This window comes from Bombus affinis, chromosome 17 (assembly GCF_024516045.1).
Source record: "Bombus affinis isolate iyBomAffi1 chromosome 17, iyBomAffi1.2, whole genome shotgun sequence".
Lineage (NCBI taxonomy): Eukaryota > Metazoa > Arthropoda > Insecta > Hymenoptera > Apidae > Bombus > Bombus affinis.
In genome coordinates, this window is record NC_066360.1 from 963,110 (window position 1) to 987,517 (window position 24,408).

The 24,408-nt window shown below is 34.0% G+C and overlaps 1 protein-coding gene and 1 long non-coding RNA gene across 7 annotated transcripts in view; one reads left to right on the forward strand and one right to left on the reverse strand.

The window, feature by feature from the left end:
• Positions 1 to 24,408, reverse strand: part of LOC126926078 (lachesin-like) — a 549,080-nt gene that overhangs the window by 384,641 nt on the left and 140,031 nt on the right. The gene's annotated exons all lie outside the window — the stretch shown is intronic.
• On the forward strand, positions 6,081 to 13,635 carry LOC126926106 (uncharacterized). 3 transcript variants are annotated; one of them, XR_007714269.1, is made up of 3 exons: positions 6,081 to 6,340; positions 8,015 to 8,085; positions 10,769 to 12,024. It is a non-coding gene; the product is annotated as an uncharacterized LOC126926106 (long non-coding RNA). The 3 variants fall into 3 exon arrangements; XR_007714267.1 differs by lacking the exon at positions 10,769 to 12,024 and adding an exon at positions 13,515 to 13,635 and having other exon boundaries at positions 6,082 to 6,340; XR_007714268.1 differs by lacking the exon at positions 10,769 to 12,024 and adding an exon at positions 9,436 to 10,630 and having other exon boundaries at positions 6,082 to 6,340.

Below are 24,408 nucleotides of genomic sequence, written 5' to 3' on the forward strand. Positions count from 1 at the left end.
CTATTCTACAACTAATTATGTACATTAATTTCCAAACTACGACTCGATTTTTTACAATGAATTTGTGTGCATTTTCAGTTTACGGTAATTGTATTTAAAAAGGCTCTATTTATATATATACTACCAATACTTTTGTATATAATTGAAAAAGTAAAACCGTGGGTATCATTAGGTTACGTGCGGAGGACATATGACTCAATTTTAAATAATTACATACTAATAATTAGAGTCACATGTCACATCAGTACGCTAAGAAATAATTCTCTGTCTCCTGATTAATATCACGTTATTTACTTTCTATCTGACGGCGAAATATAAACATATTATAAATAACATCGGTGCAAGAGCCAATGGAACTTTGACGTCGTTTCTTTTTCAATTTTAACACCGTGACGAGTACAATACAGTTGAATTTCATGGTGATGGTGAATTTTGGGGCAACTTCTTTTAATAAATCTTCACCGTCTCGGAGCTATAGAATCACGCTGTGGTGATCCTGACACCTACTTTCGTACACTCTGTACATTGTACATACGAGTCATGTTACTTCTACATAGAATGCTAATTTAACCTTAGAGAGGTAGAATTATGTATTTCGGTCAGGTAGAATTACTTGTGCACCACATTATTGCTTCTTGTGGCAATATCGCCGTATTGTTCCTATGAAATTGTCTAATTTATATCTTCCTGTCGTGCGATATTGCTCAGAGAACATGGCAATGAACAGCACTGTATTACAGACAGTAAGAGACCTACATAAAGTTTGTACGTATTTTACAGCAAATAAATATCTTGTAGAAGTAAATTGATTTTTTTCTTCGTGTTCAGACTACCTTTTGCGCCAACTTGTTTTTATAAAATGTACAATCGGACATGATAAATTTTATAACGAAGTTAATTTACTCGAAGATATAAACTACAATTACTAATATTCAGCATCTTATTCAAAAATTATTCGAATAAAAATGTTTACTTAAGAAAAGCTTAACTATTATTATTATTTTAACATAACGGAATTAATCCGTTTCATTCTAAATTTCACTATAAAAATATCATAAACACGGGACCTTGAATTTTACAGCCTATTACTGTAAATCCAAGGATTGACAATGAGAGGAGACGAGAAAGATATATATAGCGTATTCATTGTTACCATAACCATCATCATTAACTGACGGTCGACACGCCGCTACTGTTAAATTGACTCTGTCAATTCCCCCAACAGATCTTCTGTATGTGTATTACTGTACGTGTTAAGTGTGTTTGATGTGTAACGTTCGAATGTTTGAAGATGTATACCATATGGATGTTTAAGGATGTCTGGTGTTTGAGGGTTGAATAATGTCAACACTTCGTAAACTGGAGGGAAGAGTCTAATGTTTTGAACGTTGTAGAATGTGTGTATTTTACCCGGAAAGTTCAAGTATTTTTTTTAGTATGCTCAGAATACATATTGATCGATTGCTTTCGAAAAATTGATATTCTAATGCATGGTACTCTGGTATCGCGATTACTATACGCTCTTTGCGCATCTCTTCGCGCTAAAGGAGTAGCATAACCAGCATTGACGCGAAATGTCCACTTTTTCACAAGAATCATGGTATTCCTCCAGGTTAAAAACCTTGACAACCGGTACATGTTCCTAAATTACCCTTCGGAAATATCGAGTTTCTAAAACATCACTATAAGTACGGAGGAAGTCCTAAGGAGATAATACTATAAAAGATTTAAACTCAAAAATAACCTTCCTTCACAATCGAGCTACAAGCTTCACCGACCGAGACATCGCGTGATTATTTTATGCTTTCCAGACGGAACAAATCATTTCCAAACTATTAATAAACGAATTTCACCGCTAGATACATAGATATCACCGATCGGGAGATTATATTATAAACTGTCTGTCTTGAATTAACGAACGTAAAAAATGAAAGCTATTTAAAAAAAGAGTCACGACATGAAACCAGGTCGTCTATCATACAATCCGAGAAACGTTGCCCACAACGTTACAATATCCATAACAAGTCTTTTTTCACCTATTTTTGGTCACGTGATTTTGGAACTGAATTTTGGGCCAAATGACACGTCACGATGTGAGTTCAATCACCACAAACTTTCAAATGAAACTGGAAATTAGTTTCCCAGATAAATGAGAATAAAGATACAACATAATTCCTCCTTTATGTACGATGTTTAAATGAAAATACGCATATAGAGAAATATCTTGCACCCTATGTTTGGAATAGTGAGAAGGTCCTTCGTCTTCGCTAAGACTCTAATTGAGAATGAAAGGTTTTTCGATGTAAAATTTCTTACGTAGGAACTTGCTGAAAAAGCACGGGATATAAAATTGTTTGAAGGTCGTAATTCCGATTGGACACACGAAAGTAATCTATCTAATGGATTGGAGAAAAACAAAGATAAGCGACATACCAAGCGACATGACCTCCCCCTCATCGATAAGTCACTTATTTGGTGGCAAATTTCTTCTTTAGCAATATGAATCCTTCAGGTATTGTTGTTACAACTGAGTAAAATTGGCCTGTCTGCTTTTACCAAATCTGCCTAAAATGATTTTGGGAGCAGAACACGAGCAATAGGAAAAGAATGGTGAAATTTAGCTATCTACTGAGAGCGACATGTGCTTTTGAAAATATACTTAGTAAGACTTAATAAGACTGAATACATGTTTCACGGCTATCGAATCGTTATCTTCTAAGCTACTACCTAAAAGTATACGTACAATTATAGCGAAGACAGGTTCTTTTCTTACCGTACTCTTTCACCTCAGCAATGAACACAAAGACTTATTTTTCATAGTTATGTAAATACTTTACTTTAATGCTTAAACTTGTAATATTAAAATATTTCTAATACTGTACTCGAAGTACTGTACACATTACGGACGTCCAGTTGAACAGAGTCCTGTTCGGCCCAGAAATTTTTAAACTTTTCGACATTATCTTTTACCCTTAACCACGAATTGTCTGTTTATGCGTATGTTCAGTTGTCGTATCGATAACTAATATTACTGTATTACTCCAAGTGTTCATGTTGCATGTAACGTTTTGTCCTTAATTTTAAGCATAAAATGACACTGTGCGATTGCCGGCAATCCCATCGAGGTTTAATCCTGTCTGCAGATATACATATAGATGAAACACTGGTATACTCTTTTAATCTATGCCATTGTTTATAGAATTGCAGAAAGAAACTTTTTTTACGCATTCATTATTTTTGTAGATTTTGACTCTGTCAAATAGACCTTTTCTTCAAACAATTCAAAATAATGTTTCCATTTCCATGTCCTTTCTTTAAATGAAAATCATCAATTCTTAAGGTGTCTAAAGAACAACAGAAAAGGAACGTTACGAAAATATTCAATAATGTTAAAAATACGTAGATTTCCGGGGTTGAGAATAGAATCGTTCGTATTCAGCAGGAAATAGAATCAATATATCCAAAGTGAATTAAATATTTGAACCCTCCAAAATAGTAAAATCTTTCGTACGTGTTGCAAATGTCGTTTAGAACGGTTAACTATTCTAAATAAATGACGATTACATTTTTATAAAGCTATCACAGATATATCATGATGCTATACGAATCGTGTCTAATTGTATAAATTCGAACTACTATTTTCTTCGCTTAGCATCCTGTTACCTCAGTGACTATACAAAGTTGTCTCGAAATTCATTTCAGTTGAGAGAAGATAAATAGATTGAATAGTAACACTTCCGTAACGATAAATGAAAATACCTGTATAAACTTCAATTTTCAGCAGTGCATAACTCATCAGGGAACTGAAAGTTAGTCTTCTCGTCTAAAGTGAGATTTAGGTACATTCTCTACTCTGCCACCTGAAGTCTACGACACTTTCTCACAGGCGGTCGTCCCGTCTACCTGTTCCCATAAATACAATTTTCAATATGACCTTTTCTATCCTGATATCTAAAGCACGATTATATAAACAGGTCGCGACGCTCGCTATGGAAAACTGTCTGAAAGTTGAGTCCTAAAAGATCAACATAAAAGACAACAAAATTCTCTAAATAGACAAATAGCCTCACTGACGAGTCTTCCAGCCGGTTGCGGACGAAATACTTTTTTCCTTCATTCTTACAACCCTTTCCAACCTCATAATTGTAAGTTACAGCCCTACAGATTAAACAGAAAAAGAAAACACACTCTGTGTCGTCAACTTGTAATTATAATTGAAATATATATACGTAGAAGAACCAGAAATGTAAATAAATTTGGAGAACTAATTTAATTTTAAGCTGCAAACTGATCAAGAAAATAAACTGGAAATACAATTTTATGGTAGTGAATGGCGTTGCCTATGTTAGTGGCAATGGCATTTGCGTTCTAATCCGGCTCTTCCTATTTATCTAAAAAAAATTCAAACAAATATAAGCCTCCTTAAACATACCAATTATATCTTTAATATACTAATTTATTTTCAAAAAATGAGGAGTGGAAGAATTTGTTCCTCCCTCTCCCTCTTTATAAATTTTATTATACGATCAATCTATTGTCTCATTTACTTGAGAAAAATTCAGTTGTTTTCTTTCTCTCTTTTACACTCTTTATCTGCGCAGCAATTTCGAAAATGACCATCCACTTCTCATTACTACATGAAAATTTTACGTTATCTTTCATTTTTAATAAAATTGTTAATTGCTTGGTGTAAATTGCGAATTTGAATAAAACCGTTAATATATTAGTAGAGTATGATTTCTTTATCATGGAAATACCATTTCATTATGTCTTTACTGTGTACTCAATTTATTCCAATTTTAATGCTAATTGTTCTTGAACTAACTCTCGCAACAATATTTAATTCAGTGTAATGTGTCATTGTTGAATAGATTATAGGCTTAAAAGAAAATCATTACAGGGACTATGTATTTTAAGACTTACTTTGCACTACTTTAAAGATTCATATTTCGTATGATAAAAGTTCTGAGAGATAAACAAAATACTGAAGCAAATTATGTTTGTAACGAGAATGTACATTTTTTCCAAACATAATTTTATATATTGCTTCATTATTAGTTTAATAAATAATATACAGCGTGACCCCTTATAACGAGAACCAAAAACTCCACTATTGATAAATTTACGTTCCTGTTGTTTTAAAATGAAACATGCATATTAATTTGTCACATTATTAATATTAATATTAATTTGTCACATTAAAAAAAGACGACATATTTATTTAGTTATAGTTTTCTGCGCTCTTGTTTCTTACTGTATACATTTATTACTTCAATAACATTTTTTGTTTGAGTTTGATTAGATTTAAACCAAATTGCAATTAGTTTTAAGTTATATTTGCTTAAATTTGCCAACGCATTTTATGGTAAATATTGGTAAAGGGGAAGCCAGTTTCGATGATCTTGATTTTGGCATAAAGTTTTGACATGCAGTTGTTAGCCGTCGTTCGTTATTTCTTCAAAAATTATTAACAAAAATATATTACTACTACCATGTACATTGTATTCTGTCTATGCGTAAATATATGTAACCGTGAACAGACGTGTCCGTTGGTTTACTATTAATGTAATTACATAATATATATATATTTACTTATTATTTTGATAGCATTTTATAGAAATGTTTGCAATCACACATCTCGTATTACATCATGTACAATTACTCGCGATATCATCCATGTTACTTATATTTCAATGCTGTATATTATATATAATGCTGTATATACATATTTGAATAAATCTCATTGTTACTATAACGTTCCATATAATTGAAAAACAATCGGATATCGTATAATCAACGTAACGTTCGAAACGATATTATAGGAACGTGGTTGCAAAAATTGACGACGAACTAGTGCGATATGCATAGCTCGTGAAATGTCGGTGAATGGTATGGTAGCTGCCGCACACGTAAGTTAACACACACAGCAGCAAACTGCACTAGCTAGGTTGCAATAACCCTCTAGGTTTCCTCCACTGCTATCCATAATTACGCTCTCAACATAGTAACTGCATCTCCAGTGCTCGAGATCGTCGCGTCTATTGTGAATGCACCGGTGCTGCGAAAGTGACGACTGAAAAGCAAACCACACACCGCGCAATCTTGCCAAGATGACAAGTATGACTTAGTATCACCATCATCGTCCTTTCGAAAGTACGCTTGCAAGCTGAACTTGTTACGCGATAAACGTAATATGATTATATCTTTTTAATCGTCAGCTATCTTACGCAACATTACGCTGTTACGCCGAGTAATTAAATGTGTAACACGTTTCGGATTTCCCTCCTGGACAATTGCGCGATTGGCCTCTGTGAGAAAAGTGAAAGGAATCTTAAATTAGGTAACATTAATGTATAAATTATCCACTGTAGATTGTATTTTTTATTTTCTTATAGTTTAAACTCTACAGTAAAATTATTTATTATACTACGAGTGAGGAAACTAACATTTTGATTATTCTTCCACTGAACCTAAATTTTTCAAATAACAGTCCATCTTCCTCTTCGTATCGTCTATGCATTACATTGCTAAAAAGTTATAGAATCACTATCCTTGACACATAAAAAAGAATAATATATTTAAGAAGTAGTACGCCATTCCGCCCAACGTTCTCCTACGTAAATTTTCATCGCCGATGCAGATTCTACATTATAAAATTCATTCCTCGTCGTCTCCTAGAACAACATTGATCATTTTTATAATGTCCTTTAAAGTTTATACCTGCTCTAATTTTGATGAAGCCGGCATCCATCTTCAGGTATATAGACGAAGTCGACGAAGTATACACATATTCTCTTTTCCTGAGAAAGTTTATATTGCTCGGTTTAAAGCGCTTAGGATATTTTTGACGAAGTAGGTGGGAGCATAAAATATCAAATAAGAAAATTAGGTTAATTTCTTATTACGCAACGTCTACGAAATTGTTCAAACAAATTATTTCATAAATGTTCAGTAACACTGACGCGAATAAACTTGATACGTAAACCGTTATTTGAAGATACAGCAAAAGTTTCGTAAAAGAGTTACTTGATAAATTCCAGTCCCAAATTATTCTTTGAAAGCATAACAAAATAATAAACACAAAATGTACATAATATAAACAGTAGAGGAAATAAAACAATGGCAGACGGTATTGAGAATTAACATCTTGGAAGATACCTTACATCAGCTGTACTATGTGGAGGTAATAGAAGACGTTTAACCTCTTAGGTAGGACTGAATTTTGCGCGCAGCTGTTTCTCTCTACGGCAGAGTTTGACGCGAATTACGCGTAAACGATGCGCCACTGCAATATGTGACGGATAGTGCTGTTCTCTACGCAAGAATATTGGTATGAAGTTTTTAATAACTCAATTACAATTTTTCTTAAAGATACGATGCATATACTTTAAGTTTAATAATTTACTTTAATAATTAATAATACAATCGTGCGTGACATATTTTAAAGCACGGTACGACACATAGACCCAAATGCTTAGTGTTTTCCAAATTGCTCTTCGTTTTCCATTTTGAAGCGACACTTTGAGATTGAAGATTCTAAAAAATGATAAGAATACGGATCGGCATGTTAAAAAGAGCATCTAATAATGGTATATTTATTTTAACAAAAGCAAGACACTGGCGTATCAAAGACAAAGACTATATATTCTGTCTGTATATTGTTAACACTGTTATAAAACATTGCGTGAAGTAAGACAAATGAAAAAGACCATTTAGTTCAAACGGTGAGCGAATAAGTCAGTAGAGTGGGCTACTATAGTGACATATCGTACCTAAGAGGTTAATAACGAGGAATTAAAAAATTATGCGTGAAATACTTACGAGCTAACAAATTCGCACTTTTAAAACCTCAAACTAATAACAAATCTGTCTCCTAAAAACAAAAAAGATTTCAGTGTAATGGTTGTTTATTCCATCAACTAATTTTCAAGACTGATCTTAGACAAATATTTAAGAACACGATCATATTGAATATGTGTTTATGTGAACTCTTTAAATTACATTCGTGTTCTAGGTACACCTCTGCTGCAAGCACTTTTCCAACAACCCTACGGATGGATATTCTATCTTTGTTGTGCTGTGCAAGTACGTACATACGATAATACACGTAGAGTATACCGAAAATCGTGGTGCAAGCCAAAAGGATGTGATTCCTCGTACAAAAGTAAATCGAAAATGTAAAATAATAACTTTTGATATTAATCTGGTATCATAAAATTTCTGTATTCCAAGAGACGTTATTTCTTTTAGCTTTAAAACGTGTGACAGTTTCTTTGTACGTGTATGAAAGAATTATACAACGTATGGTGACAGTCGTGTGATGCTAAAAATATATTTCTCCTTCCCTGGATACGATCATAGATTATTCAGAAAAAAAGATTGGAAAAGCAAAAAGAGCCAACACCACGCGGAGTTCCAAAGCAGTCACCCGTCTAAGTACTATCCGTGTCCAGCGCTGCTTAAACTTTCGTGATCGGACGAGAACGAGTGTTTTTTTTTTATAGCGTTTATTAACCAGTATTTGTGTATTACATGTGTGTGTTTTCCATAATAAACAATGAATTCGGTTGTGGGATGGTTCAAGCAAAAGTACCGATACGTGACGATACGACATAGCCATGTAATATTTTGTGTGTCGAAATTACACTCTTTTGGTTTACAATCGTAACTTAAATTTAAGTCGCTGTAGAGCGGTGCTTATATACGATATTGTTTTTTTTCCTTTCTATCTCTGTCCTGAAAATCTGGTCGCAAAAACACGACATACGAGAACGAGTGCATTAAACGCGGTATGAGCGTTGACTGAAGCAATCGGTTTTGTTATTTGATATTACCGAATAGAAAAATATTTAGGAAAACATAGAAATATGTACGAGAATAAACGGTATCTTTATAGGTGCACCCAGATCTGTAAAATTTTGTCTGGCTTCGTTTCCCAGACAATGGACTGTGAAGTTCCGTCATGTAGGTACGCATGCACTTGAAAAGTAACGAGAGTCAAGTGGACGGAACTTTGTAATTCATTTTCTCGAAAACGAAGCCTCGCATCAAAAGTTATCATTTTACGTTTCCAATTTGATTTGAACAGGGGAAAACAGCCCTTTTCGATCTGTACCACTCGACAGGGTGCGTAAGAGTGAAGAAACCTGTCTAACCAGTTCGTTACCTCTGAAGTGCACCAGTGCTTGACAAAACTTCATAGTCGATTTTCGAAGGGAAGCTTAATATCAAAAATTGTCGAAAATTGACGTTTCCGACTTGATTTTGCAATCACTCTCTTCCGGCTTGTATCATGATTTGCGGTACACCCTCTATATATCACTTTATCGGATCATCGATAGAATGTAAACTTTCAAGTTTTATAAAAGCGTCGTGCATCTCCATACCCATACCATGTTTTGTTATAGATATTAAATTTCTATAATTAAATTTCAGCTGGCTTTCCTTTGTATCGCCGAAACGAAAAATTTGTTCTACGCCTTCGACTTAATTTCATACGTAGAATAACCTTTTACTGATTACTCAAGTATACTTGATTTCAAACTCCATTTTTTGCAAAATTGAGCTCTATACGAAATCGGTTTGGTGATACTCTACATATCGAAATGAAAACTATACGTATCTTAATACGATTATAGAACGTTACTTTCAACTATCTAGTATAACACGCAAAATTAAATCGGAAGGATTTCAAAATTATGTCAGGTGGCTGAATTCCTTCCCAACAGTACGTCAGAGTTCCTTTTGAGCAGTATCGAAAGAAGTTTCCAAATATTTAGTATTTTTATCATGCAAGGGTAAGCAAAGAAAACCCGATAATATCCGCCAATATGCTTAACGTCTATCCTAGCAGAGAAGCAGTAATCATTGCCGGTAGTATCGAAGGAGCCTTTGGTGGCCAGCCGTTTCATTTCTCGAATTTCTAACGACCGTGTGTGGATATATATAACGAACTTCAACTGTTTCCAGGGATACCAATGTCGCAATAAGATCTTTAATCGGGTTTTCACAGAGAATTATACTTTTAAATGTTGCGTCATGCATCCGGAACGAACATATCGAAAACCTTTTTGCATAAAGAAACATCAAAATTACCTCTAAGCTTACTTGCTTAACAGCGGCTATACAGGAACCTAGCTTCAGTCACGTTTTAACACTTTGACGGCAGCGTCACGTAAACGTGATGTTGTGTTGTTGGCCGCCGTTGTGTCTACGTGAAATTATTCTTTCTTTTTTCTTTTTAATTTAATGAAGCGAAACGATCTATAAATGCACTGAAAAGACCGGCAGTTTGTGAGTCCAATGATCCAGCGAAAGTGATTGGTCAGCAAATGATTGCAATCCTGATTTCTTTATTTCTATAACGCGTAAGTGTAGAAAATAAATAAAAATAGCACGATAAAGATTCAGTAACGATGATAATTAATTCAATAATTAATTCAATCATGATGGTAATTATGCGATAATAGACTGAGTGGAAAGCGTTCGCGATTGACCGTAATGGCGAAATATGTGGCTGTTAGAGCGTTAAGTTTTAAGCCATGATATGTGTCAATCTAGAAGACGTATAAAAAATCCCAGAATTTTTACATACATACATACAATACAAACGTGTATACAATACATACAATATCGTATACACATTTACATGTACGGACAAAGTTCTCATCGTAAAAGAAAAATCACGTAGCAAGACAATGTACTACTAATAACAGGTCTCAAGATATAGCTGCCGACAATCTTATTGTTTCACATGACAATGTTTCAGCCTCCAACTCCGTCATTAACAATAACAGTAACAATAATATTAACGACAAACAGCGTCACAAACACTCCCGTAGTTTTTCGGAACCCGCGACAACCGGACAACCGGAGCACGTTGCAACAAAAGACTCTTATCTGTATCTTCTGAGATCTCTGCAGACAATCCTGATAGCGAAGACCCGATGTTCTCTGATATTAAGGATAAAACTGCTACAGAAAGCAGAGATCATCGTTATGTTGAAAGCAACGAGGAGCCGAAACAGAGTTTTGGGAGACTATGTTCGACTAAATAGCAAATTTTATCATTGTTGCTAACGAATACACTGCTCTTACAAAAGCCTTTGTGGATATCAAAAATAAATATCATTTACTCAAAGACAGAAACACCAAAAATAGATTACACCAACTTACTAAAAAAGTAGAAAATATCTAGCTGGGCCCGTACCCTGCGAAGCTAAACATTGATTTAATTTTGCTAATCTGGGAATGACACGTATAATCAAAAACCAGAAATCGCGGATAGGAAGTTTAATACAATTGAAGAGATTAGTTCCGCCGATGAAGAATTATGGCTAACCGTAATATATCTTTCCAATTACTTTCCATTCTCATCGATATTAATAATATTAAGAAGATGGAAAAAGATGCAACATTCAGGAATTAGCGCTATTCTTAATTATCGTATCAATGCACCAACAAATATTCTGTTAAAGTCAAAACTTTCTCTTACCAGGCACCACACTACATATTTATAATAGCTTCCTGACCAAAGCTCTCTAATACTACTACGCAAATTAATAGTACAGCAAAACTTTCAACCATCTAAAAATAAGGAATGTGAACTTAAAAAGAAGAGTCATGAAACAATGTATCGATAAAGGGAACGTTACACACTCGTAATCGCTTAAAAATCTATTTTTCTAATCATGATACTGTTATTACTTCGACTTCTATAAATATTGAAATTGAAAACTTGCACAAACTAAACTTGCAAAACTACAAGACCAATTTCTGTAAAATTAGCTTACATCTGCAAAGAATTAACAGTCTTGAGGAAAAGAAGCAAATACATTCCCAAATACATTTTACGTATTTTTTGCAGAATGCATTAATATTATATATCATAAATGATGGAATCATAACATTGAAATTTCTACTGATTCCCTTAATGTTCTTCTTTTCCCGCATAAATCAAAAATAAATACGAAGACTATCGTAATTCTCGAAATTAAAAGAAAATATAACGAATTTAAGGAAAAACGCGTAAATAATTTTTGGATTCCATCACAAATGGATATACTGGGTAATTAAATTAATTAAAACATGATTTTCGTGAATTACTTAAGTACGAATGTAATTTGAATATTGTATATTATTTTAAAGACAATACTAAACCACGATTCGCAAATAAAGGGTAAACTCACGCAAGTCTGCCCTTTGATCGCTGCCACCTTTCTGCAAAAGCAGGATTTAAATCAAATAGTCTGGAAGAGTCCCTTGCAATACTTTAATTCTCATAGAGTTGGCCTAACGAAGAATTTGAGAAAACACAAGCTGTACCCGCCACTGAATTTTACGAACCAGATATTGAAATGCGTTTATTCTCTTAAAAAGTGTACAGTAATTTGCACGTTTAAATTTTCTTCTAATTTAAATTAAACTGTCGTTTAAAATCTCACGTGCCCGGAGAAATAGTAGCTAGAGAAAGTTAAGAATCGTACCCCTTATGGTACATAATTCTTTATAAGAGGCTTTTTTTGGACTTGATAAAAAAAAAGAGCTGTATGTAAATTATTTAAGAAAGCGGGATAATCTCTAAATCTAAAGTTTCCAATATAATTCATTCTTTGCTAAAACTGCTGGAAAATTTTGTCCGTTGTATGCATATGCGACAACACGTCCTTGCATGTAACGAATTTGCATGTTTCATCAATCAATGGAATTTTCATACCACTTGATTGAAGAACTGCTCGCTCGACGGATTTCAGACATGTTTCAGAAGCATCGTATTCACCGGAGGTTATAAAATCATGAGGTTGTATTATATATTAAGATACGAATTTGTTTTATTTTCGTCGAGCATTTCCATTCGCGTATTTATTAAAATATATTCATCGCAAGAACATAAAGTTAAAATTCCATAAAATTTTTCGTTCATTTTAATCTCATTTCTTCGCTATTAATTTGTTTATAGATTTTTCAAGTGATTTTTTCGAATTCATTTTAACTATGTCATTATTAACAGTATACAGGGTGTAACAGGACACCTCAGAAGCTGATTGTATACCCAAAAAGAATGGAGAAAGCTCATATAAACATATGCTGTATTTGTTTTCTATGCTCTATGTATGCTTATATGTATGCTCTATTTGATACATCGAATTTTGCAAGCAGAGCAAACCTATTAAAATGTTGAAATACTAAGGTTCAAAATAGGATAAGACTATAAAGAAATTCAGAATTACCAGGAACTATTCAAGTGTAAACGGGTCCATGAAAAGACGTCTACAGGTTGACCTTGAAATGAAAGATGGTCATTTTGAGCATCATCTTGAGTAATTCGATGACGCGAAATGAAAACGGAAAATTCGTTATATTAGGTCATCCCATAAGTTCGTTCCGTTTTTCGAGCGGTTATATATGTTAAGATTGTTTACATATCTCGGCACGAACTTATGGGATGACCTAATACTTCCCAAACGAACACAGATACAGCATGTGTTTATGTGAATCTTTTTCATTGCTTTTAGGTGTACCATCGTCTCTCGAAGTGGAACACACGCGTGTCTCGCGCATTTCACATATATCTGACAACGCACTTATGTATACACCTTTCTTCGCTATTCGTTTTATACGTTTTATACGATATTCAAGTGAACTCAACAGTAGAAACAGAAAGTCATTGTAAATTTTGTAAATATTTGCAAAGCATCACGCTTTTAGTAATTGTTTGAGAGAAATAAAAGCTATAGAAATATTTTAACAGATAAACATCAAGTCTGCGGTCTTAAATCACATGTATGTATTACATGTACAGGGTGTGAAGGAAGTAAGTGTAAATAAGATCGTAGTATGATTCAACACTTCCGGATGGGTGAAGAAGAAAGCTTCTAAAAAAACCATAGGCTGCAAATGACTCCTTCTGCCGGTCAACAATGTTAAAGTTTTAATAATTCGTTAGTTGGCTTTATTGGCATAAAAATATTTAGTTGCATTTACTTTTCATGGGGAGATAACGCGCTATCAACGAAGCAGTAGGGAATTACAGATATATCAGAATACTGAAATAATGGAAGACCTTTACGTGCAGAAAAAGTTGCGTGATGATATGATTTTCAGCGACTAAATTAGTAATTTCGTGATCAAGAATTAATATTGCGACATTTAAATCCATATCAAAGATTAAATCGGCCTCGCATTCCTAAAGAAGATTAATTATTGCCATTCCTCGTGCGCATTTACTAATGAATTTACATAGAATAGGTGACATCGAATCAATCATACGACAATGCGGCGAATACGAGAGCGAACTTACATTTTTATAACATTCGCCGCGTTTAAGCACTCCAAATAGATATGTCACTCGGCGGAATTTTTCCCGTTGAATGATACTTATGCTGCAACTATGCTTTTTCGACCGTGTTACGAATGCAGTAGCATCCTCGATCAACAAACGCCAGGATTTCATTTCGTGCTCGCGGAAAAGCGCACGCAATAATTCGAGGCATTTAATCAAGAATGGGCAGCAATTATGTGCCTACATCGATAACAAGTGCGTATATTTGCGACTTTTACGTTCGTGACTCTATAGCAAATTACACCAAGTTAAAGCACACGTGTCTACTCTATCTATTCCACGCATGATTGCTCACACTCCGCCTCATGGTCGATCGGTTCGCCAATTTTTCAATGAAACGTTTATATTATCGTGAACAGGATGAATCGTTTCCCATGGACCACCTCGCTTTGTAGATCCGGCACCACTCCACTTCTTTCTTCGCGGAATGAAAGATATCGTTCAGTAGTTTAAAATTTAGTTAAAATAGTAGTGTCAAATTTAGTATACTTTTTGTTGCCTATGAACAAAAGTAAATATGCGTTTCTTTTACGATTACGGATATCTATGAGAATAATCGTTGTTGGAAAAGAAACCTGAGCGAAGAATTACATATAAATTTGCAAAAAAAATTTAATTCATTGTAAATTAAAAATCAGTTTGAAAATTACTAAAAGTTTAACATTGTTGAACGGCAGGAGGGATAATTTGCGACCCACGATGCCTTTCAGACTGTTGTTTCTCGTGATAAGCACAGTATGCTATAATAAAGGAGATTAAACTTTAATTTTGAAATGAATTGAATTTAATGTAGGATCCTCTTTAAACTTACTTTCTTCGCACCCTGTGCATGACACGTCGCAACGGCAGATAATGACCGGTAGAGTGAAGTTACGTCCACGCAACAGCAATCACCAAAGTGTAACTTATATATTAGATTTACAGGGAGTAGCGTAATGTGAGAAATGAGAACAGCGCGTAATTGCAAGAGTGTGAATATGAAAAGATTATTAAGTGTTAGAAATAGACAAGAGAAGACGGGAGAAATTCTAGACAGGGGGAGACAAAGACACGGAGTAGCGAAATGAGAGAGGACAGGTGGAAGGTAGAAAGACACCTAGTAGGAGGTAAAAGACAAAGGGATTTGAGGTTAAAGCGAGAACTCGGATCTACAGGATGCCGATCGTGTGGGTCACAGGAAGCAGCGACACCTATCGAAGGAAAACAGGGCTGCTGGATCGCGGTCCATCAGAACCAGTATCCTTCGACACCTGATGGACACGCAAGAAATCAAAGAACCAAAAGCAACAGAAAGCGCTAGGTGAGAGCAGAAGGACTAATGAGCAAAATAAAAGATTGAAAAAGGAGAGAATGATCGACGGAACAGGATAGGACGGTACAGTGTCAAAGGCGAATGCTCATTAATTGAAGCCTTTAAGGGAAAAGGGGAAGAGGGCGAAGACCGGGAAAGAGACAAAGCAGGAAAAGAGAACTTGAAAAAACCGCAAATGACAAGAAAGAAAGGTAGATCGCCACCAATGAACAGGAAAAGGGAGGGGGGAGAAAAACAGTGAAAAACAAATGCTGGGACCAAGGAAATTTGGAAATGGAGAAACTGGACAAATTAAGGGGAATCATTTTAACGATAGAAACGGATGTAGAAGAATAGACATTTACACAAGCGACCAACCACATCGATGTTTTAAATTCAATGACACTCTGAAGTAGAAGCTGAAGTAATATCTCTGTACTAGCACGAGAGTCAAACAAGGAATCTGTTTCACTTTTGCAAAGCACACACTAGAGACTTGGTAGTTGTCCGGTTTCGAACCAAATTTCCTCTTTCAGATAATCGCACGCGTCGTTTAAAGAACGCAGCGATTCGAATTGCAGGTTAAGATTAAGTTTCATTCAGATTATTTACGGGCCTCGTCATTTTTCGACTGCTAAATCAAACAATTTTTTCAACGTAATAATAGAGTTGCACCTTTTTTGTGTTTCGAACTATCGAAGTTCTTTTCCGAATTCCACGATTGCTTCGCCGTAAAAAGCCACCTCTCTATTACCACCTTTGTTTGCTGTTTTCATTTGCATAATATCGTCATTGTTATGGTCTTTGTCGCAATGAAACCATTTCATTACATTAGCATATTGAAGGTTTTTCTAGTGTTGCCAGCATCTGCGGAATCTACGTGCTTTGGATAATTTTTAATATCGTATTTTTGTTTCTTAATATCTATAAAAATGTGTGTTTTGTTAATTCTATCGCACTTACAACATTCTAGAACTTTCTAATTGTGTCATGTTTGGTTTCGATGGTTAGAACGCTGTTAGTTTCATACTAAATTCTTACAATCAGAATTCACTCAATCGAATGAAGGGGACAATCTATCAATTCATTATTAATGATTAACTCATGACTTACAGTTGGGATCTAAATATGTCACAATTGGAACTTTGTCTATTCGTTTGAATAGCCTCAACGGTCACTGTCCACATCCTAATGTTCAAATAATTGATTAAAACAAATATATAAATAAATAAATGTTGAATATGATTTTTGAAAAAATGCACTTTCATCCAACATATATGAAATACGTACAAACGTATTGGATAAGAGTCCAGAACTTCTTTTTAGTAAGAAAGAACAAGACCAGATTTAGAATTGGTCATACTAACCTGACACGTTCTCATCTTATAACTGAAAATGAACCACACAAGTGCAAACACTGTAGCTGTATTTTGTCTGCAGATCATCTTCATAAATTGTAGTAACTTTCCCCAACACAAAACAAAGTTTGATCTTCCAGATGATATTCAAACATGCCTAACTAAATCTTCTTCACTTTCTCAAGGATATTAGTTTGTATCAGCAATTATGATACTGTAGGCTATTAGCTTAGTTGTAACATACATTACATTCTATTAATTTAAGTTTAGGTTAATTATACTACATCTTGCTGTCATTGTATATCGTTGTACTGTATGTGATTTATGTTCAAAATGTATTGATATATACTATTAAGTGAGTTTGTAACTTGTTTTATTATATTTTAAATTTTGTTTTTTTTTTGTATATTCTTGTTATGTATTTTATTAATTATGCGACCCTAAATAAAATAAATAATAAGACATCCGTTACTGGGAAATATCATGTTTGTTGTTATTTCTATATTCAGAGGTAGGATCACAATGGTTATTACTATATTGTACGGATAAATCTATCACACCTTTCTGAGCCGAAAAAACCTTTATTGCATACACTTACATGGACTAGGAAAAAAAAAAGAAACAAAAGAGCATCTTAAAAACTATCGATTGAGTCTAACGATTGTATCTAGAACAATTTTCTAGTTACTGTTTTTTGTAACTAGTGCACCCGCATGTGGAGGGCGAGCACGAACTCACGTTGTCATTTTCAACAATGTTCCTATAATAAAACGTTCGGATATTAATGTTTGGACGAGGGGGCTCTACTGTACTTTGAAAAATTTTTAAATATACATCGTACATAATTCGTGTACATTATCTAGTGTTTTTCTTTTTTTGGTTTTTATGAAACTTAATGGTAAAGTTGATAGATACAAATATTTTCATCGTTTTCAATACTACAAAATGCGTTTAAATGTGATATTTCATTCGAAGGAGTAAATATCGTAATATAAAAGATCCGTTACTCAAAATTATATTTTGCGCAATTTTAAACGTAAATAAAATTTATATGAAAAGTTCCATTACAGTCTATTGATATAACTTTAACTACTTTACTCGATGTACGAAAAGTTGGCATTTTCATTAAGAGAGTATAAATAAGGGTACCAATGGCTGGCGAGGAAGTATATCATTTTTGAAAAATGCAGAAAATGTTTTAATATCGAGTCGGTTATAAAACTGACTTTAATTCTCTACTATTAATAATAATAAATAATAAAACTGATCCAAAACATTGATAATACGAGAGAAGAGTAAAAAATAGATGTATTAAAATTGAAAGCTGCGCTTAACTTTATTTAACATATCTGCAAGCATTCATCGAGCTTAAAGTGAACCAAATACACGAGTTTTTCATGCGTATTAGCGTGTTACAAGTATTATTTGTCAATGTCGATCAACTATTAATCTGCTTAAAATTGGACATCTTCATAAGGAAAATACTAGTGTACAAAACGTTGATGAAACTTTATTTTTCTAGTTATAAATAATTGAATTTTTCCATGGAAATACTATCGATGAACCAGCTGATGAATTTTGCTCTCTGCTTCACCCATGTTTCATGTTTCTAACTCTGAAGATACAGAACAAAGGACGATAGTAATTCACTGATTTAGGGCAACTATTCGCCACATGTATTTCTAGTCTAAAATGATGCTTAAATAATATCTTTCTATATAAAATTTCTTCGTTGTTTCGATGCCTCGAATCGATCCTAGAAATGTCTTTTCACATATTTTGTGACATCCTGTAGTGTCAACTGCAAACGTGCAAACAGCAAGCTGACATATTACTGCTGGGGAATGACACGAAGATTTATGCGATGGAAAGTGTAATGAAGAGGGTGATGTTGAATGCTCTGTATAGCTAAAGTACTATTCATACTCAGAGATATGTATGTAAAAGAATACTTATTCATCTATTTGACCAGGAGAGAAGAAATTTTTTAATAAGTGAATCGCCTAACAATAATATTTTTACATGTAGAATGCATTTTGCAATTGTATCAATGCATAAGAATATATACAAGCCACGCAGAAATTTACAACATACAACGCGACGGTTAATTGCGCGAGACACACTGTATGTGTATATTACAACAATTCATTTAGTTTATTCGTAAATTTGTAGATATGGTAGTAACAGCTGACATTGATTGTAGTGTCTCTTATGTTATTAATCATTTGTTATTAAAAGCAATTAAATTGGGTTTGCGTAAATGTGATAATAGAGTGAATTCAGGTTGGTAAATTGTAACCAGCAATTGTGTGTAATTACGTGTACGAGGGGACAAGGATTCTAATGCGGAAACAGAATGATTACAGTAAATACCAAGTGTAACTGCAGCTAAACGAATCAGTATGTGTATGTGTATCATGTTATAATTACTTGCAATATTTCAATTCTAGTAAAATATGAAACTTCTTCTCTTGGCAAATATTCCTATAAATTTAATATAAATACGTTAAATTTGATAATGTACATATTTAAAAGCGATAGTTTGCGGATCACAGTGATGCAAGTCAAAATTTTCAGAGTATCATGTTCATATTCATCATTCAGAGTTTCAACTTTCAATAGTATCATCCCCTTAACGTTATGGCCAACTGACAATAAGTTGTAACTTCTCATTTTATTTCAACTTATTATATGTGCGAACACATTTTGAAAAGTTGTAAGATAGTTTTTAGCCAATTATGTTAGTCGACTAATCAGTGGTAATATAAGTAATTGCAATACGAAAATAGAATATTAAAGTGACAGACATAGTTAAGCGAAGTGACAGACCTGACAGTCTCGCCGCTATTCGCAACGTTCTGTTCAATGTAAATTATAAAGTAAAGTATCAGTACAAAGAAAATATCAATACGAATATACAAGTTCATTTAACAAATGTTATAGTGCCAAGTAGACTGTACTTTATAAATTGCATAACAGTATCACTGTGAAAAATATGGTAGTAAAATTTTATACAAAACATGTAATGTCGTTGAACAATTTAATAAAGCTGCGACATTTTATTTCTAAAATTAACAATTATAAAATGAAATGCGTCAAATGTGAAAAAATTATTTAGCAAAAATAAATACATTAAAATTAGAATTCTTCATATATTCCATAATCAACTATTTCCTTTTTACAAAGTTAGCTTTAATTAAAGAAATTGTGCGATGTCGTATATGTGCTCTATGTGCACTTCGGTTGCTCTATGTAGATTCTGAAAAATTTGCAGGTAAACCTATTTGTTCATTAGCGTTTAAGAAAAAATTAAGTGAACAGCTTAACAGAAATTAATTTTGTGACCATTTGCTATGGTTCTTGAATATAGTTTTCCTGTTTCAAAAGACAACAATTTCTCAGCGACTATATGATCAATCGATCGCAGATTTTACACAACGATTTTTTGTACTCCATATTACTAGTCGCTGCTGACGTGAATTCATAACATTTCGTAAATTGTATTCAGTTGCCGCTTAGTTATCATTCAACGGTTGCGAGCATATTGTTTGCTGAAAATGAACAGTCAGGCAATGGGAATTGATTGATAATTTTATAATATAATTGCACGATACTGTTAATATTCTATTGATCAAAGAATACAAGTTGTTCGTTAATTTCTTGGATTTAGTTCGCCACGAGATATGTTGTATAGCTTTCAATGTTTCGATACTTTGAGCCTCTTTTTCTTGGGATATAAAGTTATATACACATAGAAAGTGTATGAGTGGGAAAACTCATCTGCAGTTTCTTGACCACGGATCCAAAAGAATCAAAGGCAGAAGATACGACGGGAGGCAGATAGTTTTCAGTTGGCGCGGCTGTATTGGAGAAACGAATTTTTTTTGCAACGGAAATTCGTCGGATAGGACAAGTGCTTATAAACATGGTATAGCACAGCGATACTTTCAAATTCACTCTCGTTTAATAGCAGAACCTCGCGGCAATCAGCTATGGACTTATGGAAATTGTAGACGGCACCAGCTGAGGTTCTCGCGTCAGAACCGTCGACAGCGAATGTGTTAATGTAATTAGAATTGTAAATTTATTTGCACAGTGTAGAAATTCGTGAACTTTTTGTTTTCGAAGCAGCTTTCAAACATTGATATTATGCAAATTCTGTGACCTTCAACAAGTCCAGCTTTATAATACGTTCTAGAAAAATGAAGCAATATAACAAGGAGCATAAAGTGCTTGCGTTGATTCGCAGCGCTATCCTATTACCAATGATTTGATTCTAATAAAGGCGCGTCTGCATGGTGGAAAGCACGTATTTAAGTAAAGCGTAGCAGTGTGACGCGGCGGGTCGGCCAGAAGCGGGAATGTAAACGCTTAAAACGCGTTAAACGGCAAGGGGAAAGAGACTAAAGGATAAAGGGAACGAGCTCTTTCGCACTGCGTTAGCGACACTCTTACACAACGTGCGCTCAAAAGCTCTTTCATTCTTATACATGTATGAGCATTGTGCGTCATTACAAAACATTCGCTGATGTATTCATAACCAGTGCTTTCGCTCATATACGACGTATGAAACGCCAAATGCCAGCTGGCGCATCGATTGCATACAAGAAATGACGTATTACACTCCTCTTGAGAAATACCGCCATCTTCTCCGTTTTTCAATTCTATCAAGCTTTTCTTCATTGTTTGTATGGACAAATAACGAAGCGCCATTCAAAATATAATCGCTTCCACTTTTACATCCACGACAACTGACGAGTTTCAAGAAAAACCAAATTTCATATCGTTTAGAAGAAGCATAGTAGCCATAAGACTCTCTTGATCCATTCGTGAGAGTAGCTGACAGAATGTAACGCAAATTGAGAAATTAAAATTTCGTTGGTGGATACTCGGTAGACGATCCGAACCGCGTTATGATGATATGCACGTGTGTCATAAGTAGACTGCCGATATTTATGCCAATGCATATTCTTGACAGCGTAATGTACAAAATTTTAAAAGTATTATAAAAAGTATTATACATTGCCCATTCTATATATTTTTTTTTTTATCACGTGCATTGTGTACAATTTTGCACTTTAAAATTTCTTACAATTGCATACAAATGGGCAGATTAAATATTTATGTACACACTGTTACAATTAATAAATAACTATCGAAATGGAATAACAGTATTTTGTTCTGTCTGCCTTAACAACAAAAAATAGAATTCTATTTGTGAATAACAATTAATTTCACTATATTAAGTAGTGTGTTTATACGTGCCAAATAACAAACAATTTACTTTTGTTTTTCATTTCAACTCTTAAATAACAAATGACTCTCTATTTAAATAATTATTTTAAAAATTTGTCAAGTGTGAACGTTATCTTAATAGAAAGTTAATAATATCATGCCAGGAAAATGATCGATTGCTGGCCACCGAGGACATGCAGGAAGCAGAAAACTCAGCGAGATTCTTTTAATCGATATTGCATATTGAATCTTTTAACATTAATCGTATTTCGATGATATTCGCGTTAATTACCAACTTTAATGTACAATTATTGTGTGATGTATAGACATAAACCGCAAAGTATTAAAACTTTATTTCAACATGTTCATTTCGTTTCCAGATGGTTAATAAATATATGAGCCAATTATTGCCACTTAATCAATGACGTGCAATTTTTGTTCTTGACTGTAGAAAGCTCTTCTTACGTGGGAATGTATTTACGGCAATTTCCATTTTATAATTGTCTTATGTTTTACACGAAGGTTTATTTCCCAACCGCTATCTTGTTTACTCATGAAAAAGCCATTTATCAAACGACTTCGCCTCTCAGTTACTCGTGTATTATCCATTATTCTTCGCGAGTGTAAATTCCCGATTTACTTCATGAAGCCCGTCCGAATTTCCGCTCGGCGAAAAGCCATTCCTACTACTTTCAGAAGTAGACTATTCGGTATAATACCGTAGCTTCCTTGAATTGTTATTGCAATCGTCCAAGTTTTCAAAATCGCAATGGCCCTGAAGCAACCTTCTTCCACACAGCTCTGCAGCACTTTCTAACCCACTAATGGCACTTTTGGAGAAACTGCGATCGATGGTTCTGCCCAGCAGAACGACCATACGGTAAAACTACATACGGAATGGCCTACAGTTTCTTCGAAACTATACTCTGTTCGAGACGTGATCACGTATAATTAATTTCGCGATTAAATGGTATAAGAATGTCATAAATATCAATTAGATCTATGCTTATTCTTTTAGTCTGAACGTTTAGAAACTTTGCTACCTAATGCTCATATTTTATTTTGCTTTAAGATAGTTGTAGCGTAGATCAACTTTCTTACACCTTGACGCGATTAGAATTAACGTGCTGACATTAACTATTACAGCTAAGAAACACTACGAATAATGTCTGTAAATATCGCGAAAAAGAAAAAGATGGTAAAAATATTGGATAAAAAGATTGCGAGTGCCTATGACGATAAAAAGGCTTGATCCAAAAGAGTCAATTATTTTAAACATTTTCACAATTGAAAAGCGCGACTATAATATGCGGGACAAAATTTACAATGTCAAATTGCTGTAATGCTGTATGTGCTGTAATAATATCCTATATTTGATGAGCAGGGCAGTAGATTAATTAAAAATTTACAAACTGAAATTCCTTTCTTCCACTATTTAGGTTAATACAATGTGATTGGCATCTCCAATTTTTCCAAACTTCAATAGCGTAGAAGTTCGTAGAAGAGAAAATATTTTCGACAACCCATGTGTTTGGATAATAGAGGCTACTCCCCACTAGCTACTGCTACGAGACTCTATGATAAAAATTAACACAGGATAACTAAGGTTAAGCAATAATTTCGACACAGATTGTGTTAAATTTCATGCCACCTTAGACAAGACACACGGGCGTGCATAATTTCAGAATATACATTCGTATACCTGAAAATAATTAAGTTAAGTAAACGTAATTTAGATAATAGAAACTCAACTATCGACGGTGAACAAAAACTAGTTCGTATAAAGGAGTTTCCGATAAGCGAGCATGTACTTTATATAGAAATGGGCTATTTAAATAAACAAAATATCGCGAGAAAAGAGTAGCAAACAAATACGAGTACTTTTAATTCCACTTTAAAACTAGCTGAACCAAACAATGGAGTTAAATGTAAATCTAACCATGCCACATACTGAATTTGTTTAGCGTTGTGATTATGCAGAAAAGAGCAGATTTTGACGATCTTGAAATATATTGTCAACAGCGTGAACAATTTCTTTCTACACCGCCATTCCATATAATCCAACCTAAAACTATTTTTATCAATCTGTAAATAAAACAAAAAATGTACGAATGGCCTTAGTTTTTGAGTTATACACAGAATATGTTTGGTGGTACGGTAGTTTCGTACTCATATGGAATACA